Below are 21,139 nucleotides of genomic sequence, written 5' to 3'. Positions count from 1 at the left end.
GAATATTCACTGGAAGGACTGATGCTGAAGCTCCAGTACTTTGGCCCTCTGATGGGAAGAGTCAATTTATTGGAAAAGACCCTGATGCTGGGAAAGATTGAGGGCAGGAGGAGAAAGGAGCAACAGAAGTTAAGATGGTTGGATGGCATCACCAACTCAATGGACAGAGTTTTGACAAATTCTGGAAGATAGTGAAGGACAGGAAAGCCTGGTGTGCTGCAGTCCATGGGGTTGCAGAGAATCGGACACAACTTAGTGACTGAACAACAACATATAGGCATGCCTATTTTATCGTGCTTCACTTTATTGTAGTTTACAGATACAACATTTTTTACAAATTGAAGGTTGTGGCAACCCTACATTGAACAAGTCTCTTAGTGCCGTTTCTCCAATAGCATTTGCTTTCATTTCTCTGTCACACTCTGATAATTCTTCATATATTTCAAAATTTCCTGTTATTAGCATATCTGTTATGTTGCTCTGTGATCTTTGATGTCACTGTTGCAACTGTTTGGGGCACCATGTACTACACCCATGTAAGAGAGCAAAGTTAATAAATGTGTGTGTTCTGACTCCTCTACAGACCTGTGTTTCCTCTATCTTGCTCCTTCTCCTCAGGCCTGTTTGCCAAGACACAACAATCTTAAAGTTAGGCCAATTAATAACCCTACAAAGGCCTAAACGTGTTCAAGTGAAAGGAGGAGTTGTATGCTTTCATTTAAAATCAAAAGCCAGAAATTATTAAGCTAAGTGAGGAAGACACACAGAGAGCTGACACAGGCCCAAAGCTAAGCCTCTTACATCAGTTAACCAAGTTACAAATGCAAAGTTCTAGAAGGAAATTAAAAGTGCTACTCCAGTAAAGGAATGAACGACAGGACAGCAAAACAGCCTTATTGCTGATATGGAGAAAGCTTCAGTGGTCTGCATACAAGATTAAAATGGCCACAACATTCTCTCCAGTGGAAGCCTAATGCAGAGCAAGGCCCAGTGTTCTGCAATTCTGTGAAGGCTGGGAGAGGTGAGGAAGCTGCAGAAGAAAAGTTTGAGGTGAGCAGAGGCTGGTTCATGAAGTTTCAGGAAAGAAGCCATCTTCATAACATATCAGTGCATGGTGAAGAAGCAATGCTGATATAGAAGCTGCAGCAAATTATCCAGAAGATCTAGCTAAGGTCAGTAATAAACATGGCTACACTAAACAACAGATTTTCAGTGTAGACAAAACAGTCTTATACTGGAAGAAGATGCCATCTAGGACTGCCCGTTAAAGAAAACAAGTCAGTGCTTAGCTTCAAAGCTTCAAAGGACAGGCTGACTTTATCACAGGCTAATGTAGCTGGTGACTTTAAGTTGAAGCCAATGCTCATTTACCGTTGTGAAAATCCTAGGGCCCTTAAAAATTACGCTAAATCTACCCTGTCTGTCCTCTATAAACAGAACAACAAAGCCTGGAGAGCAGGACACCTGCTGACAAGATGGTTTACTAAACATTTTAAGCCCACTGTTAAGACCTACTGCTCAGAAAAAAAAGATGCCTTTCGAAACATCACTGCTCACTGATAACACACCTAGTCATCAAGCTCTCTAATGGAGATACATGAGATTCATGTTGTTTTCATGCCTGCTAACACAACATCCATTCTTCAGCCCACTGATCAAGGAGTTGTTTCAACTTTCAAGTATTTTATTTTTTAACGAATACAATTTGTAAGGCTATAGCTGTCATGGATAGGGATTCCTTTGCTGGATCTGGACAAAGTAAATGGAAAGCCTTCTGGAAAAGATTCACCATCCTGGATACCATTAAGAACATTAAGGATTCATGGTAAGAGGTCAAAATATCAACATTAACAGGAATTGGACGAAGTTGATTCCAGTCCTCTTGAATGACTTGGAGGGGTTCAAAACTTCAGTGGAGGAAATAATTGCAGATGTGGTAGAAACGGCAAGAGAACTAGTATTAGAAATTGAACTTAAAAATGTGACTGAATTGATGCAGTTTCAAGATAAAACTTTAACCAACGAGGAGTGCCTTCTTATGAATGAGCAAAGTAGTTTCTTGAGATGGAATTTACTGATGGTAACAATGCTGTGAATATGTAGTGGCAAGGTTTTGAAAGAACCTTCTAATTTTGAAAGAAGTCCTACTGTGGGTAAAATGCTATCAAATGGCGTCACTGCAAGCTACACAGAAATTGTTTGTGAAAGCAAAAGCCTACTGATGCAGCGAACTTCATCTCTGTCTTATTTTAAGAAATTGCCACAGCCACCCCAATCTTCAGCAACCACCATTCTGATCAGTCAGCAACTTCGCGGCATGGGCCTCCCTGATGGATCAGTGGTAAAGAATCTGCCTGCCAAAGCAGGAGACATGGGTTCAATCCCTGATCCGGAAAGATGCCACAAGCCATACAGTGCAAACTAAGCCCAGGAACCACCACTACTGAGCCTGTGCTCTAGAGTCCAGGAATGAAACTACTGAACCCATGTGCCATAACCACTGAAGCCGACACACCTAGTGCCCATGCCCCACAAAAAGAAAAGCCACTACAATGAGAAGTCTATGTAACACAACTAGAGAGTAGCCCCCACTCTTCCATACTAGAGAACAGCCCATGCAGCAGCAAAGACTCAGCACACCCAAAAATAAACAAATAAATAAAACTACTCTTTAAAAAATAATTGAGGCATGACCCTCCACCAAAAAAAAGATTATGACTTGCTGAACACTCATGTGATGGTTAATATTCTTCAGTAGTAACATATTATTTAATTAAATTCAATATATTTTTAAAGATATAATGCTATTTCACACTTAACAGACTATCAGATCAGATCAGTCGCTTAGTCATGTCCGACTCTTTGCGACCCCATGAATCGCAGCACGCCAGGCCTCCCTGTCCATCACCAACTCCCGGACTTCACTCAGACTCACGTCCATTGAGTCAGTGATGCCATCCAGCCATCTCATCCTCTGTTGTCCCCTTCTCCTCTTGCCCCTAATCCCTCCCAGCATCAGAGTCTTTTCCAATGAGTCAACTCTTCCCATGAGGTGGCCAAAGTACTGGAGTTTCAGCTTTAGCATCAGTCCTTCCAAAGAAATCCCAGGGCCGATCTCCTTCAGAATGGACTGGTTGGATCTCCTTGCAGTCCAAGGGACTCTCAAGAGTCTTCTCCAACACCACACTTCAAAAGCATCAATTCTTCAGCACTCAGCCTTTTTCACAGTCCAACCCTAACATCCATACACAACCACAGGAAAAACCATAGCCTTGACTAGACGAACCTTTGTTGGCAAAGTAACGTCTCTGCTTTTGAATATGCTATCTAGGTTGGTCATAACTTTCCTTCCAAGGAGTAAGCGTCTTTTAATTTCATGGCTGCAGTCACCATCTGCAGTGATTTTGGAGCCCCAAAAAATAAAGTCTGACACTGTTTCCATTGTTTCCCCATCTATTTCCCATGCAGTGATGGGACCGGATGCCATGATCTTCGTTTTCTGAATGTTGAGCTTTAAGCCAACTTTTTCACTCTCCACTTTCACTTTCATCAAGAGGCTTTTTAGTTCCTTTTCACTTTCTGCCATAAGGGTGGTGTCATCTGCATATCTGAGGTGATTGATATTTCTACTGGCAATCGTGATTCCGCTTGTGTTTCTTCCAGTCCAGCGTTTCTCATGATGTACTCTGCATATAAGTTAAATAAACAGGGTGACAATATACAGCCTTGACGAACTCCTTTTCCTATTTGGAACCAGTCTGTTGTTCCATGTCCAGTTCTAACTGTTGCTTCCTGACCTGCATACAAATTTCTCAAGAGGCAGATCAGGTGGTCTGGTATTCCCATCTCTTTCAGAATTTTCCACAGTGTATTGTGATCCACACAGTCAAAGGCTTTGGCATAGTCAATAAAGCAGAAATAGATGTTTTTCTGGAACTCTTTTGATTTTTCCATGATCCAGCGGATGTTGGCAATTTGATCTCTGGTTCCTCTGCCTTTTCTAAAACCAGCTTGAACATCAGGAAGTTCATGGTTCGCATATTGCTGAAGCCTGGCTTGGAGAATTTTGAGCATTACTTTACTAGCATCTAAGATAAGTGCAACTGTACGGTAGTTTGAGCATTCTTTGGCATTGCCTTTCTTTGGGATTGGAATGAAAACTGACCTTTTCCAGTCCTGTGGCCACTGCTGAGTTTTCCAAATTTGCTGGCATATTGAGTGCAGCACTTTCACAGCATCATCTTTCAGGATTTGGAATAGCTCAACTGGAATTTTATCACCTCCCAACTTTTATATGCACTAGAAAACCAAAAAATTCACATGACTCTACTGTGGTATTCACTTTATTGTGACAGTCTGGAACTGAATGTGCAATAATATCTCCAAGGTATGCCTGCATCTTGATAGTGATGGTATTTGTAAAAACTCAAAGAACTATATAGTAAAAATGGTGAATACCTCACTATTTTTATTCAGGTATACCTCAGTAAGCCTGAATTTAAGAAAAACTAGTGAAGAAATAATTTTTCATTGTTTAGTAGCTAAGTTGTGTCTGACTCTCTTGCAACCCCATGGACTGTAGCCTGCCAGGCTCCTCTGTCTATGGGATTTCCCAGGCAAGAATACCGGAGTGGATTGCTATGCCCTCCTCCTGGGGATCTTACCAACCTAGGGTTAGAACCCATGTTTCCTGCATTGGAGGCAGACTGTTTACCACTGAGGCACCTGGGAAGCCCAAAGAAGTAATACTGAATTAAAAAAAATTAATTCTAAAAAATAGGAGAGAAAGAAAAAAGAAAGAATAGACGAGAGAAATTAAAAGAATAAGTCAATTATATGAGTAATTATATGAAGTGCAAATGGATTAAACACTTCAACTAAACGGCAGATTTCCAGACCAGATTTTAAAAAAAAACTCAAAGTGTGTGTTGTTACACTTTAAATACGAGTACACAGATTGAAAGCAAAATAATGAAAATATATATCATACAAACCATAATGTAAAGGAAGCTTGTGTGGTTACACTAATATCAGACAAGGTAAACTTCAAGGCAAGAAGTGTACTAGAGATATATGGTAGCATTTCCTAAAGATAAAAGCATAAATTCATCAAAGCAACAATTCAAATCCTGACTTTTTACATCCAAAATAACATAGTTTCAAACATGATAAAACAAAAAACGGAGAAATAGACATAACCCCAATTTTAGTTTAATATACCCTTCTCTGGTATGTTAGACTAAAAAAAAAAGTTATATATGTTATGTAGATTCTTTGAACAAAATTACTAACAAATTTAATCAACTGTATACACTAATCATAAAAAGTGTGTGCCACATTCTGGCCACCTACCTGTGCCACGGACACGGCAGTAGCTAACTGTCCAGCCAGGCAGCAGGGGCAGCGGGAGCTGCTAGGTGCAGAGACCAGTTTTCTCAGTTGGAGCTTCTCACCTCTGTGCCTGGAAGGAGTTTCAGGCATGAGGAAAGAGTGGTCATCCACAGCCACCAGTTCAGCCCCGGGCTCCGAGGCCTCCCTACATCTATGTCAATATGTCTATAACAGGATGCCCCCACAGCTATGTCATACATCATTACGACTGTGATTCGGGAGTCCCCGCAGGCACGTCAGACGTCACTGTGTCCGATTCAGGCGCCCCTATAGCTACATCACTCATCACTACTTCTGATATGGGAGTCCCCACAGCCACGTTAGACCTCACTATATCTGTGATACTGGCATCCCCACAGCTACATCAGACGCCACTACGTCTGTGATACTGGCGTCCCTTGAAGCTACGTCATACTTTGCTACGTCAAACGTCACTATGTCTGTGATTTGGGTGTCCCCACAGCCACGTCACTACGTCTGATATGGGCGTTCCCACAGATACGTTACACGTCACTATGTCTGATATGCACGCCCCAACGGTTACATCATGCGTCACTTTGTCTGTGATTCCGGTGTCCCCAGAGCTACGTCATATGTCACTGTGTCTTTGATTCAGGCATCCCCACAGCTACGTCATACATCACTATGTCTGTGATTCGGGTGTCCTCGCAGCCACATCAGACATCACTACATCTGTGATTTGGGCATCCCCACAGCTACATTAGACGTCACTCTCTGTGATTCGGGTGTCCCCACAGCCACGTCAGACGTCACTACGTCTGTGATGCAGATGTCTCCACAGCTACATCAGATGTCACTATGTCTGTGATCTGGGCGTCCCCACAGCTACATTATAGGTCTATGTTAGAGGTGTCAGGGGGTAATGAGGCTGCTTATAATCATCATCAAGAACTGCCTCCTGGGTCCCTCTGAACCACTGCCACATGTGCTATTCATGTGTCGCTCAGGACTGTGGGGCTGACCGAGCTCCAAGACCAGCCAGCCTTTAAGGTGGGACTCAATTTAGCTGCAAAGGGGGACATGTGGGGGCAACAAACTTGGTCTCCAGTTCCGCCCATCAGCAGGCACCCCAGGCCTTTCCCAGCCTCTTGTGCCATTTGGTTACTACTCAGCTGCCTCATCACTTTGGGACTTCCTGTCCTTGGGGTCTTGCTTCCCAGGCCTGATGCCAAGGATCTTGGGCTCTTTCTCCTACCCAGAGCCCTGGGTGCCATCTGCCCCCAGTGGCTCTGGCTCCTCAGAGCTGTAGGATCTGCTGACCAAATCTCACTAATGGATCTTTCTGGCCATTCCTGTTCAGCTGCAGTCCAGCCATGGTATGGTCTTGTTGGTCATGGAATCTGGAAGTAATTAAGGTTTTATTAGGAATGATAGGGACAAAAATGTCACTTATATATGGAATCTAAAAATGTGATACAAATGAACTTACTTACAAAATAGAGTCAGACATAGAAAACAAACTTACAGTTACCAAAGGGGAAAGGGCAGGGTCATGGGGTATAGATAAATTAGAAGTCTGGGATTAAACAGATATACATTACCAAATAAAAAATAGAAACAAATGAGGTCCTACAGTACAGCACAGGGAAATATGTTCAGTATATTGTAATAATCTATAATGGGTCACAGCCTTATCGTGCCAAGGGGGCTTGTGTAGCTCAATGAAGCTATGAGCTATGTAGTGCAGGGCCACCCAAGACAGATGGGTCATAGGGGAGAGTTCAAACAAAACATGATCCACTTGAGGAAGGACTGGCAAAACACCCCAGTATACTTGTTGTGAGAACCTCATGAACTGTATAAAAAGGCAAAAAGATATGACACCAAAAGATGAGCCCTCCAGGTCAGGAGGTGTCTAATATGCTACTGGGAAGAGTGGAGGACAATTACTAATAGTTTCAGAAACAATGAAGCCTCTGAGCCAAAGTGGAAACAAAGCTCAGTTATGGATGTGTCTGGTGATGAAAGTAAAATGCAATGTTGTAAAGAGCGGTACTGCATAGGAACCTGGAATGTTAGGCCCATGAATCAAGCCAAATTGGACACAGTCAAGCAGGAGATGGCAAGAGGAAACATCAACATCTTGGGAATCAGTGAATTAAATGGACGGGGATGGGTGAATTTAATTCAGATGACCATTATATCTACTACTATGGGCAAGAATCCCTTAAAAGAAATGAATAAGCCCTCATAGTCAACAAAAGAGTCTGAAATGCAGTACTTGGGACCAACATCAAAAACAACAGGATGATCTCGGTTCATTTCCAACACAAACCAAATAACATCACAGTAATCCAAGTCTATGCCCCAATGACTGATGCTAAAGAAGCTGAAGTTGATCAGTTCTATGAAGACCTATAAGACCTCCTAGAATGAACACCAAAAAAAGATGTTCTATTCATCACTGTGGATTGCAATGCAAAAGTAGGAAGTTAAGAAATACCTGGAGTTACAGGCAAGTTTGGCCTTGGAGTACAAAATGAAGCAGGGCTAAGGCTAACTGAATTCTGCCAAGAGAATGCACTGGTCATAGCAAACACCCCTTTCCAACAACACAAGAAACGATTCTACACATGGACATCACCAAATGGTCAACACCAAAATCAGATTGATTACATTCTTTGTAGCTGAAGATGGAGAAGTTCTATACGGTCAGCAAAAACAAGACCTGGAGCTGACTGTGGCACAGATTATCAGCTCCTTATAGCAAAATTCAGGCTTAAGCTAAAGAAAGCAGGGAAAACCACTCAGCAGTCAAGTACAACCTAAATCAAATCCTCTATTTATACAGTGGAGGTGGCAAATAGATTCAAGGGACTAGATTTGGTAAACAAAGTCCCTGAAGAACTATGAACAGAGGTTTGTAATACTTCACAGGAACCAGTGAACAAAACCATCCCAAAGAAAAAGGCATGCAAAAAGGCAAAGTGGGTATCTGAGGAGGCTTTACAAATAGCTGAGGAAAGAAGATAAGCAAAAAGCAAGAGAGAAAGGGAAACGTATACTCAACTTAATGCAGAGTTCCAGAGAATAGCAAGGAGAGACGACCCCGAATACTCATTGGAAGGACTGATGCTGAAGCTGAAGCTCCAATACTTTGGTGACCTGATGCAAACAGCCAACTCATTGGAAAAGACACTAGTGCTGGGAAAGATTGAAAGCAGAAGGAGAAGAGAGCAACAGAGGATGAAATGGTTGGATGGCAACACTGATTCAACAGACATGAACTTGGGCAAACTCCAGGAGATGTGAGACTCCGAGAGACCTGATATGCTGCAGTTTGTGGGGTCACAGTCAGACAGGACGTGGTGACTGAACAACAATAAGCAACTGTAGAATACAATCTCTTTTCACGTGCTCATGAAATATTTACCAAAATGTACTATATGGTATGCATAAAACAAGTCTGAAAAAACTTCAAAAAGTTAAAATCACCTAAGGCATGTTCTCAAGCTATGGTGGAATAAAACTAGAAATCAATTAATAGATAACTAGAAAATCTGATAACATTTAGAAATTAACCAACACTCTTCTAAATAACCCAGTAGTCAGGAAAGCACAATGAAAATCAAATATTGAAAATGAAACACACCAAAATATATAGGATATAGCTAAAAAAGCATGTGTTAGTTATTATTTATTGCCTTTCCCTTCCAAGTTCCACCTATTAGGTTGTTTTGTGAAAATAGGTTTGGGCCCTTTATATATTTCCCCTTGCCAACTGGAACTTTGCCATCAGAGGGCACTGTAAATACACTGCAGGAGGAGAGTTTTTGCTTCCTCGTTCTGGTGTGCTGGCTGAGCAAACTTTGCCAGGATTCATTGCTCTCCCCTACTCTAAACTTGAATAGTCCACTGTGGCAGCAGCATTTAGCAGCCAAGAGCTTCCCCTGGCATGTTCTGTAGCAAAGGCCCTTCGGTGAGACATGTCTGTGAAGTTGTTTCTGGCACCCCACTGGGTGGATTTCCAGGGTGTATCTTAGCACGATGCACCAGAGTAACTTTTCTGCCATCTAGTGAGCCACACTCTGCCTTCTACAGAAAGGTCTGGGTCTCAGGTCTTAGTGGGCCTCCTCTTTGGTGTGTTGTCTCAGTTCTGGGTGAGGGGGAGAAGTGGGGGGGGAGATAGGTGGTAGGAGCTATTCCTTGTATCTACTATTTCCGTATTCTTTAGAATCCTCTTTACTTCTTGCTAACCAACCCCTCATTACTGCAATCCCTTGGTATGGCTAATAAATTCTTTACTGTCTGAGCCACCAGTAAAGTCCAGTAATACCTTATATTATTAATAAAATATTTCTGTTGAAATTACCGTGTTCTTAACTCTCTCCTGAATTGACCTATTGATTCACAGTGCTTAGAATGAAGATGACTTTAAGTGCATATATTGGCGGGGGTGGGGGGAGTTAAAAATCAATTTCTAAGTTACCATCTCAGGAAGTTAGAAAAAGAATAAAAATATGGAAAGAAACTAATAAAAGTGAAAACATATATTGAAAAAAACAGTAAGCTCAGGACTTCCCTGGTGGTCCAGTGGTTGACAGTCTGCCTTCCAGTGCAGGGAACACAGGTTTGATCCCTAATCAGGAAACTAAGCTCCCACATGTCACAGGGAAGCTGAGCTCATGACCACAATTAGAGAGAAGCCCACAAGCCACAACAAAAGATCCCAAGTGCCACAACTCAGACCTGACAAAGTCAAAAATAAAAATAAACATTTTTTAACAGAAAAAAAAGCTCACATAAATAGACAAAAATAAAAAATCAACAGAGTCAAGATTTGTTCTTTCAGAATATCAATAAACTTGATAAATTCTTGGCAAGACCAATCAAGAAAAAGAAAGTATAAACTGCTAACCTCAGAGAAAAAGGAAGACATCACTGCAGACCCTATAGACATAAAAAGATAATGCAGGGTCATGATGAGTAGTTTAATATAAATAAATTTAACAAACTAAATAAAACTGATGCTTTTCTTTAAAATCACAAGTTATCTAAATTGACAGAAGAAAAATTTTTTAAAAATCTGAATAGTTGTTAAATATAATAAATCCAGAGGGGTCCAGATCAAGATGGCACAGTAAGAAGAATAGATTTTCTACAATTAAGAATAGAAAGAAAAGGCCACATCCAGACAGGTAGAAGGGACAGAGACTTGGTCTAGTCAGAATCCATACCCACTATGCTGTGACCCACAAGTGGGAGAGATTTCACAACCACAGAGGTTTCCCCTGAGAAGTGTGGGGTCTGAGCTCCCCACACTAGTCTCCATGGCCCAGAAAATCTGCACCAGGAAAATGAGCCCTCATAACATTTAGCACTGAAAACCAGCATGGATTATGTCTGGGAGAGTTGGTGGGCTTTTGGGAAACCAAGACTTGGCCCTGAAGGGCTCATGCACAAAATCACTCACTCTAATACCCAGTACAGAGGCAGCATCTTGAAAAGCACCTGGATCTCACAAGAAGGAGATTTAGTGACAAGTTTTAGGGCATCTCACACACTAGTAAAGTAACGCTCAAAATTCTCCAAGCCAGGCTTCAACAATACGTGAACTGTGAACTTCCAAATGTTCAAGCTGGTCTTAGAAAAGGCAAAGGAAACAGAGATCAAATTGCCAACATCTGCTGGATCATAGAAAAAGCAAGAGAGTTCCAGAAAAATATCTATTTCTGCTTTATTGACTATGCCAAAAGCCTCTGACTGTGTGGATCACACTAAACTGTAGAAAATTCTGAAAGAGATGGGAATACCAAACCACCTGACCTGCCACTTGAGAAACCTGTATGCAGATCAGGAAGCAACAGTTAGAACTGGACATGGAACAACAGACTGGTTCCAAATAGGAAAAGGAGTACGTCAAGGCTATATATTGTCACCGTGCTTATTTAACTTCTATGCAGAGTACATCATGAGAAACACTGGGCTGGAAGAAGCACAAGCTGGAATCAAGATTGCCAGGAGAAATATCAATAACCTCAGATATGCAGATGACACCACCCTTATGGCAGAAAGTGAAGAACTAAAGAGCCTCTTGATGAAAGTGAAAGAGGAGAGTGAAAAAGTTGGCTTAAAGCTCAACATTCAGAAAACTAAGATCATGACATCCAGTCCCATCACTTTATGGCAAATAGAGAAACAGTGGAAACAGTGGCAGACTTTATTTTGGGGGGCTCCAAAATCTCTGCAGATGGTGACTGCAGCCATGAAATTAAAAGATGCTTACTCCTTGGAAGAAAAGTTATGACCAACCTAGACAGCCTATTAAAAGGTAGAGACATTACTTTGTCAACAAAGGTCCATCTAGTCAAGGCTATGGTTTTTCCAGTAGTCATGTATGGATGTGAGAGTTGGACTATAAAGAAAGCTGAGCACAGAAGAAATGATGCTTTGAACTGTGAACTGTGGTGTTGGAGAAGACTCTTGAGAGTCCCTTGGACTGCAAGGAGATTCAACCAGTCCATCCTAAAGGAGATCAGGCCTGGGTGTTCATTGGAAGGACTGATGTTGAAGCTGAAACTCCAATACTTTGGCCACCTGATGCAAAGAGCTGACTCATTTGAAAATCCCTGATGCTGGGAAAGACTGAGGGCAGGAGGAGAAGAGGATGACAGAGGATGAGATGGTTGGATGGCATCACCGACTCAATGGACTTGGGTTTGGGTAGACTCCGGGAGTTGGTGATGGACAGGGACGTCTGGCATGCTGTAGCTCATGGGGTTGCAAAGAGTCAGACATGACTGAGCAACTGAACTGAAGTGAACAGACTTAATGCAATCCCTATCAAAATACCAATGGCATTTTTCATGGAACTGGAACAAGTAATTCTAAAATTTGTATGAAAGCACAAATGAGTTTGAATTGCAAAAGCAATTTTAAGAAAGAACATGTTCTTGGATATGGAGACTCCATTGGATAAAGATGTTGACTACTCCAAAATTAGTTCACTGACTCAATACAGTCACTGTCGAGTTCCAATCAAAATTTTCTGTGGATATTTATTAAGGAATTCTAAAATTTATATGGGCTTCCCAAGTGACTTATCTGGTAAAGAATCTGCCTGCAATGTGGGAGATCTGGGCTCAATCCCTGGGTTGGGAAGATCCCCTGGAGAAGGAAAGGCTACCCATTCCAAAATTTTATATGGAAATGCAAACAACTTAGAAAGCCAAAAATCAGAAAAAAAAATTGTTGGAAGATTTACAATGTCAGATGTCAAGACTTAGCATAGACCTATGATATTTAAGAGCGTGTGATACTGGTGCAGTGATTGATAAACAGACAGTGAAACAGAAGAGAGAGTCTGGAAATGGCTATGCCTACACAGTAGCCTGATATACGACAAAGGTGCTACTGCAATTTTGTGGTAATGAGATTTTATTTAAAAAAACCGATGCTGAAGCAATTGGATAATTCATATGCAACAGACTTTAACCTTATTTTACACCATTTACAAAACTTAATTCTGATTGGATTATAAGCCTAATATGAAAGTAAATAATTTTTTAGAAGAAGGGTTAGTAAATTTTTCCTGTAAAAGACAAGATAATCAATATTTTCAACTTTGTGGGCCACATGGTCTCTGTTGGAACTACTCAACTCTGCTGTTGTAGCATAAAGTAGCCATAGAGAATACATAAATAAATTGGAATGGCTGTGTTCCAGTAAAAATTTATTTACAAAAACAGGTGGCAGGCCACATGAGCCATATTCTGCTGATCCTTGTTCCAGAAGACAACACAGAATAATACCATGACCTTGATATAGGCAGTGATTTCTTAAATAAGAGCAAAAAAACCATGAACAATAAAAGACTTACAAATTCTGAAATTCTATTTATCAAAGTACACCATCAAGAGCGTGAATCACCAAGACATGGACTAAGAGAAGATATTTGTGATACATATGCATATATATATGCATGTATATATAAACATATCATAGATATAGCATATATATCCAAAAAATATATCTGCAATATCTAAAGAATGTCAACAAATTAAAAAGAAAAAGATAAAACAACTCAATGGAGAAAAACAGCTCAAAGAAAATGAGAAAAAACTTGAGCAGCCATTTCACAAAAGAGACTATCAGCATGGACATAAGTACATGAAAATATATTCCATATGATTAATTATCATGGAAATGCAAATTAAAAAAACACAATGTGATATCAGTACACACTTATTGAAATGGCTAAAATGAAAAGAATTGACAGTATGAAGTAGTAGCCAGAATATGGATCAACTAGAACTGGAACTTTCATATACACTAACAAAAATGTAAATTGTAACAACCACCCTGAATCACTCTACTAAAACCCCCTCTATGACCCAGGAGTTTCAGTGCTAGGTATATGAGAGAAATGCACAAATACTGCAGAAGATCTGTACAAGGTTGGCCACAGCAGTTTTCTTCCTAATAGCTGGAAATAACTCTAATGTCTGTCAAGGGAGGATGGATAACTAAATTGTGGTATATTCAAACAGTGGGATACTACAAACAATAAAAAAGAACTGATAACATGGATTAGTATAGTAGACATGATCTGTAACAAAAGAAAGCCAGACACAAAATTGAAGTAAGCTGTATGATTCTACTTCTATGAACTTCTGGGACAGATAAAATAATCTGTGGTGGCAGGTACAATAGAGGAGCACAATGGAGTATCCTGGGGAGAAGAAATATTCTACATCTTGATCTAGGCAGTGGCTACGTAAGTAATACAACGTGTTAACATTCACTGGGCTATATATACTTTTGGTTTTGCACTTTAGTCTCTGAATGTTAAAACTCAAAAAAAAAACTTTAATAAAACAGAAAAATTTACAGGAATATATTTTCACTGAAAGATTCAAACAACACTGAAATAGAGAGACTAAGCCATTAGCCTTACCTCTTTCCTGTCCCTCGTTCTTGCTGTCCTCCCAAAACAATCCTACTTCCAAATTATTTTTATGCATTTACATGCACATATATGTGTAATATTTAAAAATTCATGCTTTATAATAATTTTATTTTTATCCTAAAAATTCATCTCTCAGCCCTTTCTGTTGAATACATATCAGTTTCATTTTAATAGCTGGATAGCATTCTATTGTATCAATGTAACATAATTGAGTAATTTCCCTACTAGCGGATATACAAATTATTTCTAATTTTTCATTATTTGAAACAATGCTGCAACAAACTTTCTTAAAATTTCTTGGTGCACACAAACAAATATTTTTTGTGCATTATGAACAATTAATTTTGTTTGGCTAAAACAGCAGCAACAAAACTGTTGAGAAAAGAAAATTGTAGAGTAAAAATTTTGGTAAATTCTGCTAAATTGCTTTCTAAGAAAGCCTTACAAATTACATTCTGACCAACTATATATGAAAATACCTGTTTCCACACATCTTTAATAAACACTAGATATTATCAATCTCTTAAAAAGTTGCCAGTTCTAAGGGGGAAAAATGCAATTCTTTGTTATTTTAAATTATTTTTAGTCATTATTTAAATTTCTTCTTACTGAAGTGGTTATTTAGATCCTTGGCACATGTCTTTATTAGGTTGTTTACATTTTTTCTTATCAATTTTGGAGTGTTCCTTATTAAATGTAATAATACATATTTTGAAAATATTTCCTCCTTGTTTGCCATTTCTTTCTTTTTCTTATTCCATAGCATTAGCCAGGACTCTCAGAACAATACTGAAAAAACTTTAGTGGGAAATCTTGTAATATTTTATTAGGTATGATGCTTGTAGCTCAGATGGTAAAAGAACCTGCCTACAATGCAGGAGACCCATGTTTGATCCCTGCATTGGGAAGATCCCCTGAAGAAGGGAATGTCAACCCCCTCCAGTATTTTTGCCTGGAGAATTCCATGGACAGAGAAGCCTGGCAGGCTATAGTCCATGGGGCTCCAAAGAGTCGGACACGACTGAGCGACTAACACATACTCAAAAATTGTGTATGCAGATATCTTTCATTAAAACAAAGAAGTTTCTTTCTACTTCTGGTTTGCAAAGGTCATTTTCTTTCTAATCAAAAATAGATGTCAAATTGTATCAAATGCTTTTTGCATTTCTTAAGATAATTATATCACTTTATTTTGAATGTAATGATTTGCATTAATATATTCTGAATTTCGAAGCAGTCTTGAATACCTTAGATAAATCCTTCTTTAGTTCAGTTCAGTTCAGTTCAGTCGCTCAGTCCTGTCCGACTCTTTGTGACCCCATGAATCGCAGCACACCAGGCCTCCCTGTCCATCACCAGCTCCCGGACTTCACTCAGACTCATGAGCATTGAGTCAGTGATGCCATCCAGCCATCTCATCCTCTGTCGTCCCCTTCTCCTCCTGCCCCCAATCCCTCCCAGCATCAGAGTCTTTTCCAATGAGTCAACTCTTCCCATGAGGTGGCCAAAGTACTGGAGTTTCAGCTTTAGCATCAGTCCTTCCAAAGAAATCCCAGGGCCCATCTCCTTCAGAATGGACTGGTTGGATCTCCTTGCAGTCCAAGGGACTCTCAAGAGTCTTCTCCAACACCACACTTCAAAAGCATCAATTCTTCAGCACTCAGCCTTCTTCACAGTCCAACTCTCACATCCATACATGACCACTGGAAAAACCATAGCCTTGACTAGACGAACCTTTGTTGGCAAAGTAATGTCTCTGCTTTTGAATATGCTATCTAGGTTGGTCATAACTTTCCTTCCAAGGAGTAAGCATCTTTTAATTTCATGGCTGCAATCACCATCTGCAGTGATTTTGGAGCCCAGAAAAATAAAGTCTGACACTGTTTCCACTGTTTCCCCATCTACTTCCCATGAAGTGATGGGACCGGATGCCATGATCTTCGTTTTCTGAATGTTGAGCTTTAAGCCAACTTTTTCACTCTCCTCTTTCACTTTCATCAAGAGGCTTCTTAGTTCCTTTTCACTTTCTGCCATAAGGGTGGTGTCATCTGCATATCTGAGGTTACTGATATTTCTCCCGGCAATCTTGATTCCAGCTTGTGTTTCTTCCAGTCCAGCGTTTCTCATGATGTACTCTGCATATAAGTTAAATAAGCAGGGTGACACTACACAGCCTTGACATACTCCTTTTCCTATTTGGAACCAGTCTGTTGTTCCATGCCCAGTTCTGTTGCTTCCTGACCTGCATACAAATTTCTCAAGAGGCAGGTCAGGTGGTTTGGTATTCCCATCTCTTTCAGAATTTTCCACAGTTTATTGTCATCCACACAGTCAAAAGCTTTGGCATAGTGAATAAAGCAGAAATAGATGTTTTTCTGGAACTCTTGCTTTTTCCATGATCCAGCGGATGTTGGCAATTTGATCTCTGGTTCCTCTGCCTTTTCTAAAACCAGCTTGAACATCAGGAAGTTCATGGTTCATGTATTGCTGAAGCCTGGCTTGGAGAATTTTGAGCATTACTTTACTAGCATGTGAGATGAGAGCAATTGTGCGGTAGTTTGAGCATTCTTTGGCATTGCCTTTCTTTGGGATTGGAATGAAAACTGACCTTTTCCAGTCCTGTGGCCACTGCTGAGTTTTCCAAATTTGCTGGCATACTGAGTGCAGCACTTTCACAGCATCATCTTTCAAGATTTGAAATAACTCAACTGGAATTCCATCACCTCCACTAGCTTTGCTCGTAGTGATGCTTTCTAAGGCCCACTTGACTTCACATTCCAGGATATCTGGCTCTAGGTGAGTGATCATACCATCGTGATTATCTGGGTCATGAAGATCTTTTTTGTACAGTTCTGTGTATTCTTGCCACCTCTTCTTAATATCTTCTGCTTCCATTAGGTCCATACACACATGTTGCTTGTTGTTTTAAGGTGAACATTCCTCCATGGGTCAATTTTGGTGATTTCTGTTTTCCAGAAACTTTTTTAGTCTAGATTTTTCTGATTTATTATCTTAAATTTAGAATTTATCTCAGACTTTTTAAGAATCTACTCTATATTTATAATGTCCCTTCTCATTTCAAATGTTGATAATTTTTTTTTAAACCTTGATTAGACATACTAGACTTTTTATATTTTTTATTCTTTTCAGTTTTATTAAAATTTACTCATTTCATTCATTTCTGTTTTGTTTTTTTTAGTAGTACTTTCCTGGTATGTTTAAATTTTTATCCCTTTAGCTTCTTGAGCTATATGTATGATTTGCTTCTATTCACTCTTTTCTTATTTTCTAACGTATGCACCCAAGGCTATATATTTTCTCTGAGTATGTATAGATTTTGAATTGTATTGATCTCATCGTTCTTCTTGTTGTAGTGGTTAAATACACTGGCTCCAGACTATACTGCTGCTGCTGCTGCTGCTGCTAAGTCATGTCCGACTCTGTGCGACCCCATAGACAGCAACCCACCAGGCTCCCCCATCCCTGGGATTCTCCAGGCAAGAACGCTGGAGTGAGTTGCCATTTCCTTCTCCAATGCATGAAGGGAAAAGTGAAAGTGAAGTCGCTCAGTTCAAACCCCAAATCTGTCATCTATGTGCCCTTGGGCAGGTTATTTAACAGAGTTCTGTGTTTCAGTTCCTCATCTGTGAAAAGAGATGATAACGGAATCAACTTCTCAGGATTATTGCAATAATAAAATGAGACAATCCAAGTAGATCACTCAGCACAAAACTGGTTGTATAATAATGTTGAATAAATTTTGGTATCATTATTTTTAACTAATCAATAACTTCATTTTACATTTCTTTTCACTACAGTTATTCTAAGTTAAAGATGTGGGTTTTTATTTCCAAGTTATAAAAACTGTATTCTTTTGTTTACTAATTTCAAATTTTATTGCAGTGTGATCAAAGAATGTGAACTGAATGATTTCTTATCTGGGAATTTATTAACATTTTCCTTGTGTTTTAGAAGGTAGTTAATGTTGCATGTGTGTTTGATGAGATTATGCATTCACCATTATAGTGTACAAAGTCCTTTACACCTATTCAGTCAAGTTCCTTTATTGTGTTATTCAAATCTTCACTACTCTTGCTTACTTTTTTCCTACTTCATCTGTCAGTTTTTGAGTTGAAGTCTTCCAAAATAGCTGTGTATTTTTCATTCCTATCTGTATTTCTATCAGTTTTTACTTCATATATTATAAACATGACTTTTGGTGTTATATTGTTAGGTTTGTAAAGATTCATTATTAATTGGCCTTCTTATGGAATTGTATCTTTTGTCAACATAAATGTTCTTTATCTTGTCAAATCCTCTTTACATTAAATTCCTTTTTCTTAGTCTGACATTAATATGTTACCACACGTGTTATCTATTTTTAGTTATTAGGCTTATTTCTCTTTGTATGTTTTTTTCTTTTCAAACTTCTTTTTAGATGTATTCTAAATATCTTATGATTAGACATGTTATTATTTTACAAAATTTGAAATTTTCTGTCTTTGCTTAGGAAATTATATCCATTTGTCATATATTTTGATTACTGGTGATTTGACATTTTTCCTGCCATCTGGTTGTGTGTGTTTTACACACTTTCAGAACTTCCCTCTTATCTCTTCATCATGCCTTGTCTCTGCCATCTTTATGTTGTCTTCATCCAAAACAGAAGTGTCCTACAGGCCAAATCTGTCCTGCTTCCTGTTTTGTAAATAAAGTTTTATTGGAACAAAACAGGCTCATTCAATCACATATTATCTATGGCTGTTTTCACACTATAGAGCAGAGCTGAGCAGTTGAGTCAGAGCCTGTATGGACCACAAAGCTGAGAAAATTTACTCTCTGGCCTTTTATAGAAAAAGTCTGCCAGCATATAGTATAGGTTTTAATTTTATGTTATTAATTTTAAACATATACCATAATTAGGCAAGTTAACTAGTTTCTTTCCTCTTCGCTGTTCCTTTAATATCTTCATCTTTCTTGGATTCATTACTTATTTTATTAAACTTCATCCAATAGCCAGTTATCCTTTAAAGAAATTTCTATTGGTGATACACATCTGTTGAGTTTTCTTATTTTGAAAATCTTGTTCTTAATCTCTAAGATCACTATTTGCTTCCACTAATTTAATAACATCCTAATCTCTTTGAAGAAAATTGTTATAATACTTATATGTATTTTACTTATATTTTTCTGAAAGTTATAAGATGAAATTTATAAAACAAATGTCTACATATCTTTTCATTTATCTTTCACAGGTATTTTTTCAGTATTTAGAGAGTTTGATACATGTACAAACTTGTATTATTATTATATCTTGCATTGATTATTCTTGTACTTTGTAAATGAAAATTCCTGTTAGAGCTCTACTTTCACTTAATGTGAGTTGACTCTGGTGATTATAGGAGAAGAGAAGGACATTCTGCTGGATTTCAGAGTGAGGGGTCTTCCCACCCCTCCTGAAGTCCATTGCTATTGTTCTATCTTTAGCTCCCAGGACTTATGGGCTCACTGCTTTAATCTGTGGACAGTTCTAAACAGGAAAAGGGAAGATCAGCAGTCCAGCTACTACAAATGCAGTATCTCCATTCACTGCCCTAATCATTACCCCAGCACCCTCTACTCATTGAATCTCTTTGAAACAGAAGCATCACTGAAATTGCTTCTATTCCTGTAGTAGTTTTAAGCTTAGGAGTGTTTGAGGTTCAGGTGCTCTAGTTTATTTCCCTAAGGCCTGATGTTACTGCTGGTTAGTTGCTAAGTCGTGCCCAACTCTTTAGTGATCCCATGGACTGTACTCCACCAGGCCCCTCCATTTATGGAATTTCCCAGGCAAGAATACTAGAGTGGGTTGCCATTTCCTCCTCCAGGGCATCTTCCTGACCCAGGGATCGAACCCAGGTCTCCTGCATTGTAGGCTGATTCTTTACCTGCTGAGCCATCAGGAAGCCTGCCAAGGCCTGATACCATCTCCTAAAATTTTCTCATATATTGATGATAATTTTTTGTCCTAGAACCTGTTACCAGTTATTCCACTCCCCACTTCCCCTCTCCCCTCTCTCTTAGTCATTTCTGTCATTTCATAAGATTTGGTAGAGGTAAATTTCCTTCAGTCTAATGTCTTCATTTAATGTTCATGTACAGGATTTTAAAACCAACTCTTCTAAAACACCATTAAATATAATTGCTTTGTGGGTGGTGACATGATATTACCATTTTTAAAATTTCAAAACCTTTAAAAATATACTCAGAAAGAGTATTTGTGACACAGAAAGAGCAAGGAAGCCGTACTCCAACAGCATCTGAGGGGATTCAAAATGAGAAAAGGATGTTCACCAACTATAATGAAAAGGGGTACTTAGTCTCGAGTCTCGTGCCTTTAAAAATAGATTAGGTGGTCCATTCAACTAAAAAGTGTTCCTTCATGGGGGTAGGAGACAATGGTTACTGCAAAGCTGTAATCACTTAGCCACGTTTTCTACCTGATAACAAATGACACATTAGGCAGCGATCTGACATCTGTGACATTTGACTAACAAGCTCATTCTCCTGTGGAATTCTACCCTTATCCTGCCATTTCTTGATCCCTGCCTGCCAAGTAGTAGATTTCAGAGTACACCATAAGCTAACTCTAACAGTTTTTAGTCCTGATTTAAGGGTCTCCTCCTAGAACCACTGGAAAGCATAAACCCTGATATACCCTCCCCCACTCATTCACATACATTATCTGGGCTCTTAAGTCCTTCAATAGACTAGCTGGTCTCATTGGGCTTTCTTTCAGGACCTCAGAAGGAGCAGATGTGTTTGAAATTCCTATTAATA

The 21,139-nt window shown here is 39.3% G+C and overlaps 1 protein-coding gene across 6 annotated transcripts in view; it reads right to left on the bottom strand.

Annotated features, from left to right (window-relative positions):
* TEX9 (testis expressed 9) overlaps positions 1–21,139 on the bottom strand; it is a 231,209-nt gene that overhangs the window by 198,206 nt on the left and 11,864 nt on the right. For 4 of the 6 annotated variants that reach the window (XM_086321123.1, XM_086321139.1, XM_086321121.1 and 1 more), the window contains exon 2: positions 5,353–5,461. The exons of the other annotated variants lie outside the window; for them this stretch is intronic. The gene's annotated coding sequence lies outside the window, so the exon portion shown is untranslated. The remainder of the gene's footprint in view (positions 1–5,352; positions 5,462–21,139) is intronic. 6 annotated transcript variants of the gene reach the window in all.

The sequence above is a fragment of the Bos grunniens genome, chromosome 10 (assembly GCF_055505025.1).
Source record: "Bos grunniens cultivar Pamir isolate PY7600 chromosome 10, Bosgru_T2T1.0, whole genome shotgun sequence".
Lineage (NCBI taxonomy): Eukaryota > Metazoa > Chordata > Mammalia > Artiodactyla > Bovidae > Bos > Bos grunniens.
Note: the sequence above shows the minus strand (reverse complement) of the source record. Positions and strands in the feature narration are given on the sequence as shown.